Here is a 9091-nt window from a genome sequence, read left to right as displayed (position 1 = left end):
ATATATATATATAATAACAAATATCTGACATGTCACCTTATAAAGTTGTTATGGTTTCCAGATTCAGCAGACAAAGAGAACCATGATTTGTGAATCATTACATTCATCAGGTGGACATAATCCATCAACTCCTGAGTAAAATATCTAGCCTTTTAAGCTGCTAAATGTTATACTCATTTACCAGCTAGTTGCTAACTTACAGGTAGCATACAGTGGTTTCATTCAAGCTTTTTAGCTTAAACAGCTTAGATGGGGTTGATAAGTGTGCTGAGATTGAACTCTACAGTAAATGTGCCATAAAACACGAACAGTTTGCAAAATGAGGGTAAATAGCTCAGCTTCAGAGTGGCAGAGTCAGTGCAGGCAGTCAAACCCTTGCGCACACAAACATGGAAGTGCAACACAAATACTGTATAAGTTGAAAGCAGAATGTACATGGGCAGATTACACACATGCATAAACACATGCAAATATAAACGCAAACACACTTCTAGTCATCTGACATTTACACAGCTTATAAAAGAGCGAAATTATGCTCCTGTCAAATCTTTGTTTTGGATGTTTCTGTAGCTTAGTGTGCCATTTGTATCTATGAACTGAGGCCCCAAATGGCAGTACAAATGGCCAATGAAGTGTCAGCGATGCCACATTTATGAGTAGATAAATTATGAATGTTTATAATTCTTATTAATTCGAACTGGAGTATGCCTATTTGTTTGTTTTTTCTCTCTGTGCTTTTGTGCTGATTCCATGCTCCACTGGAACCTTTCCTGCATGCATATTCTCAAACTCTTCATCACATTTGCACTTTAAAAAGTATATTCCAAGACGGTTATGGTGATAAAATAAAATGTAATGTCTAAATGAATGAATAAACGACAAACAAGCCAACAACAAATTAAACAGACCAACCATTAATTGATTGTTGAACTCTTTAATGCTTTTTATATGGCAAAAAAAGCTTGACACCCGAACCAGAGTGAATCAGCTCACATTTTATATTTTCCAAACAAAAGCAAAAGCATTTTGAAATAAAAACCCCTCAAGTAAACATACAGTGCTGTACCACACCAATAAACTGCAGATGAAAGAGCTAACTGTCCCTCATTACCACACCAACAGCGTCTGCAGTTCATTGATGTAGAAATCCCTCATTTCTATGCAGTAGCTCACATGTGTAGATCAATGTACAGCTGGCTATATATAGCACTGCTCATGTATTGGATTTCCCTGGCAGTGAGCTAAAAATAGAGTGAGGTGCGAGGAAAGAGGGGGCGAGAGGGACCCCATAGGAATAAGACAAACACTGAAGGATAAAGGAGGAGGAGGAGGATCTATATGGACTCTGCTTGCTGCACATGCTATGCAGCTTTTATTTTACCTTATTTCTTCCTGCCGATTTTTGCTGTTGATACATTTCTGTTTTATTTTGTGAAGTGAAATAACTGGTGAATATCAGCCTGTTTTTATAATAAATCTTTTATCTTGCCTCTCTGACATTGATGTTTTTATGTGTAAACGACAAAATTCTTGATGACAGTGGTGTGTGACAGGGCTGTTAAACACTGGACAGAGTTATATTTGTTGATCAGTGCCCACTTATCCCTTTAGCACCTTGGTGTCGAGGGAGTTTTACTTCAGTTACTCCACCGTGGAGCTCTTAAAAGATGCCTCAGGCACAAGTAGTAGGTTTCTGTGTCCACTGGGAGTTTTTTTACGAGCTGTGCTAAGCAGAAGCTTGTGTGCAGCGCTGATCAAGCTGCTGCTGCTGCTGCAAGAAGGCTCCTTGTCTGCCAGCCGAGGCTGCCAGCTTCATGTTATACATCTGAACATCAGGTTGGCTGGGATTCAGGAGGCAGCAGTCAACGTTACCCGGAAATAGGTGTTGAGATTAAAGTTTGCTACTTTGTTGCATTATTGAATAATATACAGATTATGTTCTTGACTACAATTCATTTAGACTATTCAAATGATTGGTTTTGTCCAAACCCCAAAAATATTTGACAGACAATAGTGTCGTTCTTTGCTCTTCCTTCAATGGACTAAGTTCTGATATAACCTTTGCTAGCAACTTCGATGCAAACCTCTATTGTTGTTTTCGAGCAGTTCTCCCACATGGTGTCACACACACCTAGCATTAAATCACGCCTGTAGGTCATACTGTAGCTACGAGCAGTTCCTCATAGGACACAGATTGGTCTGGTACCACTGTACCGATCACACCAACACATAGACTGAAGTCCAGCTGCTTATATATAACAAGAAACATACCAAATTATTTTTAATACCAAGTAATAAGAAAAGGAGGAGTAAGTAACTTATTACACTTCCTGAGTAACTGACACCAACAAATGAACTACATGACATAAAGTTCAAACCAAGCCGGTACACTCAAGCAGTTTGAGAATTGCACTGTGATTTAGACCCAGACTCTATTTTGAGCTGGGTTTACCTGTTTAAATATAGTCATTGAAAGGCTATTTTTAACTGAGACATCATAGACTTTTTTTAACCTGCAAATCACAAAATCCATGTTGGTGGGTAAAGTTTTCTACTAATCAAAAAGAACAATTATATATAATATACCATACACATGTAGGCCATTCAGTGTTCTATCCCATGGTGGGTCACTTTTTTGCCAGAAACCAGTTAATCAGATGCTGACATATAAGTTACCTAGCTCATGTATCATTTCTGATTTTATTAGGATTGCATCAATTAACATATTGATTGCAAATTGCCATTTTAAGATTCCCTCTGAGCCAAGACAGTGTCCTTCTCTGAACTCTACCCTTTGTGTACTGTAATTATTGATTATCACTCTGTCTTTTAAAATAGACTTCTGCCTTTCTGAAGGGATATTAGTATTGATTCAGTTGCTCTCAATAGAACAATTTTCTTTAACTGTGCAATAGCAAGCCTGAGGAAAGTAAAAAGGAAGCACTGGGGTCTTTAACTCATTGTTGAAACAGAAAAGAACTCTAAAGGGGCAATCAGTGACAAAGAGTCAGTGCTATTTTAGCATTGTTTTCAATCAGACACAACAAACAATTGAACATGTTATAGTGTTTTGCATTGTGAAACCTTTTTTTATATATAGCAATAAATGTCGTCTTTCTTTATGCAGATACTTAAGACACTGCAAACGTTACCCTCCTGCATCGGTTCTGTCGTGCTAGCACTAGTCATTCACAATAGCAACTCGAACTGTATCGTAACTGGAAAAGAATGTTCTTGATTCACCCTTCATAGTGTATATTTGTTTTGTAACTTTGTCATAAAAAGCAAAGTGCCAGAGAGGTAAATCTCCTCCAACAGCTGAGCACTCACCTCTAGAAACTGAAATGGAGACTTTTAAAACAGAACACCACTTAACGGCACCACTGTCAATGATTTCTGTATATGCAGGTCCCCAACATTCAAACTGTTACCTCTCACTTCCATTTCTGGCTTCCAGTTTGCAAAATTGCTTGCAAACAGCTGGGTGCTGGGAACTATATTTATCTACCTGACAAAAGTGTGAAATTTTCTGTACAGATACGTTGTATTTGGGGCAGTTGTGAAACACTAAGACTGCAGCAAAGTCTGATGGCTGCATCAGTAGTTATTTTTTCCCTGATCTGTGCAGCAGCAGAAGGCAATTTGACTCAGGACCAGTTGGCCTGACTCGGGAATAACCAGCTAAATAGGCCATGTGCTCCCTCGCTATTACTATGTTTGTGATTATGAGTCACACATTACTCCATAAATGGCAGGAGGTTCCTTAACCCCATGCTTTTCTGGGTCTCATTAGAAGTGTTTTCACACTGAAGTTTTACTTTATATTCAACTGTGTTTGAGCTTTCAAATTAAAAATAATTTTTATATATAATTCATTGAGTTTTACATTACTTCGAATTGTTTATCTTGTGCTCCTACTCGAGGCAGGTTAAAATGGCAGGACAATATTTTCCAAGTTTCAAAAAAAGTGTTTCCTAACTGACACTGCTGCATTTTTCAGGTCAAGTAATTTTTTATTTTTAAAGCATTTTGAAATGTATGTGCTGTACAAAGTTATTTAGAGAGGGAATTTTGTAATGTAGAAAAAGATAACTGAAACACGTCAACAAATGTAAACAATTAATCAGTCAAATAATCATTTGTCTAGACTCAAATAAAAAATTAACGCACTCTCTAGATCCCTATAGGAGAAGTGATTGTAATATTTTTAGTTAAAAGAAATTTTATCTATAAAAAGTTCATTTGTCAAATTGCGAAAATTACATATTGATTTTGTAATGTGAGAACACAATCCCAAGAATCTTTACACTGTATTGCTGATGGGAATCTAGAGGGCTAAACTTACTCTCATTTAGCCGGAGAATGTTTTTTAGATATTTGGGGCATCACCCAGTTTCAATGGAAGGTAAAGCGGAGTGTCGTCAGTATAGAAGTGTTGAGGAATATTGTGTTTTCCAAAAACAGATTAAAGATAATTAAATAAGACCTAAATTGGAAACCAGTGGTACACCACAGTAGAAACATTACCATATAAGAGAATAGAATTTTGACAGAGTCATATCCACACAAGTCTAAAGATAAAATCAAATCATTGATAAAAGTAAATGAAACACTTTTGCAGTAACTACAAACTTCCCGTGTAGCCTTAGCTGTGCAGATGATGAAGCCATCTTCCCTCCAGCTCACACTTTTTCAGCCCTGGATAAGAAGTTTAGAGTTTTCCCCTGGGAACGGGACTTATGGAAGCAGATTGCTCGTCCTGTGGCGCTGAGGGATAAGAGCCCACCTGCAGTGGGGACGACCCATTTCGAGGCTGAACTGATAATTTTTTTTTTCTGAAGGCACACTATTAAAACGTGTGTGAGAATATAGGCCAGTGGCTGCGAAGCGTCAACATGTTCTGAGGGATGTGATTACCATTGACTTTGTACCCTATAGAGACCACATGGCACATGTCAGCTCACATCAGGCTCTCGTTGCACTTGAAAGGATGACGACCCAGGCATGCACAATTTTTAAGATAATATAGATCTTTCTTCATGGTATTTGCCACAGCATTAGTGACTGCTTTCAACTGGGTCTCATTGCAGGAGTCTTCCAACTGCATCCATGCTGTATCAGTCCTGCATGCAAGAAATGTTCTTCAGTGTAGAATCAGTGCAGCAAATATGGATTGACTTGACCTCTTTGTCGGTTTATCAAAAGTTCAACCTCTTATGAAAGGAAATTAAAGCTATTTCCATATTCCTGTTCCATTTTAATGATTGGTGATCTGTTTTGCGTGCATCTTTTTTATATTCATTGTCAATGTGTGAAAGTTCAGGTGGTTGATACACATGTAGCACATTTAACTTTAATGTAGGAGACCTGAGTTCAAAACTTGTAACTATGTTAATATTATCCATTTTAGTCCTTAGTCCTTTCCTAAGCTTAACTAAGTGTTTTAGTTGCCTAACCTTGCATGCCTTAACCATAATATGTTTTCCATAACCACAATATGTATCCAACCCTAACAATACCATTCATTGCACAAATATTGTAAAAATTGAGAAAATTGAAAAATGCTGGCATTGGACATTTTGTTGCTGAACATATTGTAGAGGTTTGCAAAATTGTCTGCTACTCATGTGGTTGTCTGGCAGTAGGATTGGGATAACTAACAACTTTTGTTTTCAATGTAGTGCAGCAACAATGAAATCTGATATAAGTTCATTATTTCAGCTACTTATTTAATTCACTAATGCTAAACTTGAGCTATTGGTGTCTGGTTCGTATCATATCCTTTGAAGAACAAAAATATTCATGTGCTCTTTTGTGTGTTAACTTCAAGCTCAAACTGTAACTGAATATTTATTTAACATCCTATAATTGAATTGGTATGATGGTGCTGCAGAAGAATATGATTATTATTATGTTCTGTGCCCAGGATGGTGCTTAAATTGGTAACAACAAACAAACCAGCAAATATATTTGTCTAATTACAAATAGTAGGCCCTGTTGTATGTGTGTATGCGTGTGTGAAGATGGCAGGTGGGATGAATTCCCTTGTTACCTACACATGTACCCATGCATTTACACACACACACACACAGTGAGTCACAGGGCAACACAGCCTACTGTATCAGTCTGTGGGTCGCCAGGGGCTGATGGGGCCACTCAACCATGAAAGAGGGTATGGAGGCATAACAGACAAGCACACAAACACACACACATACACAATATCACATGCAAAAGCACAGGGAGACACATGCACACCATTTTTTTTTGTACAAGTAAATATATGACATCCTGTTCTTTCTCTCTCTCATTAGTGGTTTTGAGATGTATCATAATGTCAGTGGTTGTGCTTGAATGCTTAAAGTTACTGCATTTTTCCTTGGGCACAAAAGCATAGTGATCATTTTAATGGCCATGTAGGTACCTCAAAGCACTTGGCTAAAGATAACAAAAGGTCTTGATCTTGGTTAAATACTAGTCAACACTGACTTGAAACACAAGACTGGATGTGTTCACTTCCCCAGTAATTAACCAACAGCACTATCTTTCCCTAACCTTAACCACATGGTTTGACTTGCCTAATCCTAACAACACACAAGATGCAGGATGCACATCGCGGACCCATGGTCTCTGGTGTAACAATGTTTCACCCAGACCTGCTCATCATGATTTTTGTGCAGAGGGCACATTTACTGCATTGAAAGAAAATGTTGGCAGTGAGTTTAAACCAGCCAGCAATAATTTGGCAAAGCATCTTAGTGGTATATAAACAAACGCTGCTGTTGGCCAGTCAGGGTCAAAGAATGATTTGAAAATGAATACTATTGAGACTTGAAATCAAACTGTTGTCTTAATAATTTGTAAATCCAGGCTGTCTGGTTGTACAGAAGCCGACTGGTTTTAACTTGTACCTAAGCGGACTACATTAACCCTCTGTGGGGGGCCCTGGTCAAAAATGTGGCCCATAGTGAGCTTGAACCTGAAGCCTCCAGGTCCCCTGAGGGTCTGGGGCACCTAGGACAATTACCTTCTTTGTCCGGGTGCCTTTAATTCCAGATAATCCTATAATCATTAATTATTCTTTCTTAAATGTTTTCAACTGATGATGTAATAACAACTTTCAGCAATGGAAATTACTTTAATCTAATTATTACGCCACATTGCATTATTGGTCATTATTATTAATACATTGTCATCACTTAAAACATGTAATAACACTGATTACATACAATAGTCATTACATAATAGAGTTTCTAATCTTACATTTTGACGTTTCCATATAAACCAATAATATTAGGATATTTTTTCTGTAAGTTCATTTAATTCTGTTAATCATCTTCTGTAGAATAGATTGATATTTTCTCATAAGTTAAGCTGAATTGCAGTCGCATTTTTAGACGTTTTGATGATTAATTAGTTGCACAATGCTAATTACTAATGTATGTTTCAATCAGTTATGATGTCAGTGTGCTGCAAAGCTATGACTAACTGAATTATCAAAACCAGTCAGCACCCTCTGATCAAAGTCTATAAGATGATCAAAGATCAAGAATTATTGTTAGATTTAAACTGATCATGTAATAATAAACTCATTAGAGATGTTATTCCCCCTCCTGACTAACACCACTTTACATTATTGGTCAGTATTACTATTTCATAATAATAGTTACATCACTTTTTAAGTAATAATTAGTAGTTAATGTCGCATTATCCGCGCATTCATTACAACTCAACTGTTTTTTGACTCACGCAGAGGGACATTTTCCAACAGTGTGTCAACTTTTGATTTTAGTGGCTCCCTACAGAAACAAAACTGTCAAATCAAACCATTCGAGTTCGTTTCATTCCTCTGGCTCCCTGCTGGAGATTTATTCACTGCTGTCAATCATTTTCCTCAGTTATTATAGAGAAAAAAATGGACGCACGCTCACACTACAGATCCATGTTTGGGTGTTTTGTTCATTAATGAGTTACACGATGCTAATTGTTGCTGTATGTTTGAATCAGTCATGCTGTCAGCTTGCATGATGTGTCCTCAATTCCAGCCAGCACGCTCTTATGCCATGCTGTCTGTGTGCGTGCGTGTGCGCGCGCGCGTCTTATCCCTCTAGCCTACATCACTGTACCCCCCTCCTCCTCCTCTCCTCCTCCTCTCCTCTCCTTCACACATACACACACCAGTCCCACCTCCCTATACCCAAACTACAGTGAAGCCCATTCAACCGATTCTCCGCAGTGCTGGAAGAGCAGAGTGAAGTAAAGAAGGAGAAGGAGGAGGAGTGAAAGAGGGGGAGAAAAGATAGGAGAAGAGGGGAGATACGGGGAGACACGGAAAAAAGCGAGAGTGTGTGCGGTGACTGGCGAGAGCAGGAGAGAGGGGAAGAGAGAGAGAGAGAGAGACAGAGAGACAGAGAGAAGGGGGAAACTGCAAATTTGGTGGCCAGGCTTCCCAGTGCGCACAGATCTCTCGTCGGCTGCACCGTCCGAACAGCTCTCCGCTCCGCAGGGTGAGTAAAGCTTCTGCTGCCTTATTTTTAACTGCGCCTTTCCAAACCCTTCATTCCACCCATGTAGCCTATCCCTCATCATTTCACATCACCTCACTCTAACCTCCCCTCCTCTCACATCTGTTTTAAAGCCACTCGCACTCTTTGAGCTTGTTGAGGCGAGCTCCGCTTCTTTGGCTGCGCACGTCAGGACTTCTATTTCGGCTGCAAGGATGAGAAATGATGCTCATGCATGTGACTGTGTGTTGACATACAATTTTAGCCTCCATCGTCCTCCTTAAAAGAAGCCAGGGATGTTGTATAAGAGAGAAGCCTCAAGTCTCTCTCTGCTCACCTCGGTTTGAGGCGAGGAGATGTGCGCTGTGTAGTTGACAGCCGCTGATGAGCGTGTCTGCACGGCTGTTTCCTGGCCTGTTAGCGGAGGAATGTACTGTACAGTGATTAGTGTGGCGCATTTGGAAGGAGCGCGCTCTAACACTGTACAGTCAATGTAGAGTCTGGAGAACAGCACAGTAAAGCTGCTTCGCTCCCAGCGGCGCGCAGTGTGTGTTTCAGAGAGAGAAAGAGGAGAGGAGAGGGAGGAGAGA

The 9091-nt window shown here is 39.2% G+C and overlaps 1 protein-coding gene across 1 annotated transcript in view; it reads left to right on the top strand.

Annotated features, from left to right (window-relative positions):
- Nucleotides 1-8226: 8226 nt before the first annotated feature.
- Nucleotides 8227-9091, top strand: part of LOC118343286 (voltage-dependent calcium channel gamma-7 subunit-like) — a gene marked incomplete at its 3' end in the record, with an annotated part of 32159 nt that continues 31294 nt past the window's right edge. The window contains 1 exon segment of the mRNA XM_035682057.1: nt 8227-8504.

This window comes from Morone saxatilis, unplaced genomic scaffold (assembly GCF_004916995.1).
Source record: "Morone saxatilis isolate NCDOM2014 unplaced genomic scaffold, NCSU_SB_2.0 Contig9, whole genome shotgun sequence".
Classification (NCBI taxonomy): domain Eukaryota; kingdom Metazoa; phylum Chordata; class Actinopteri; family Moronidae; genus Morone; species Morone saxatilis.
This window is presented reverse-complemented; position numbering and strand designations above follow the sequence as displayed.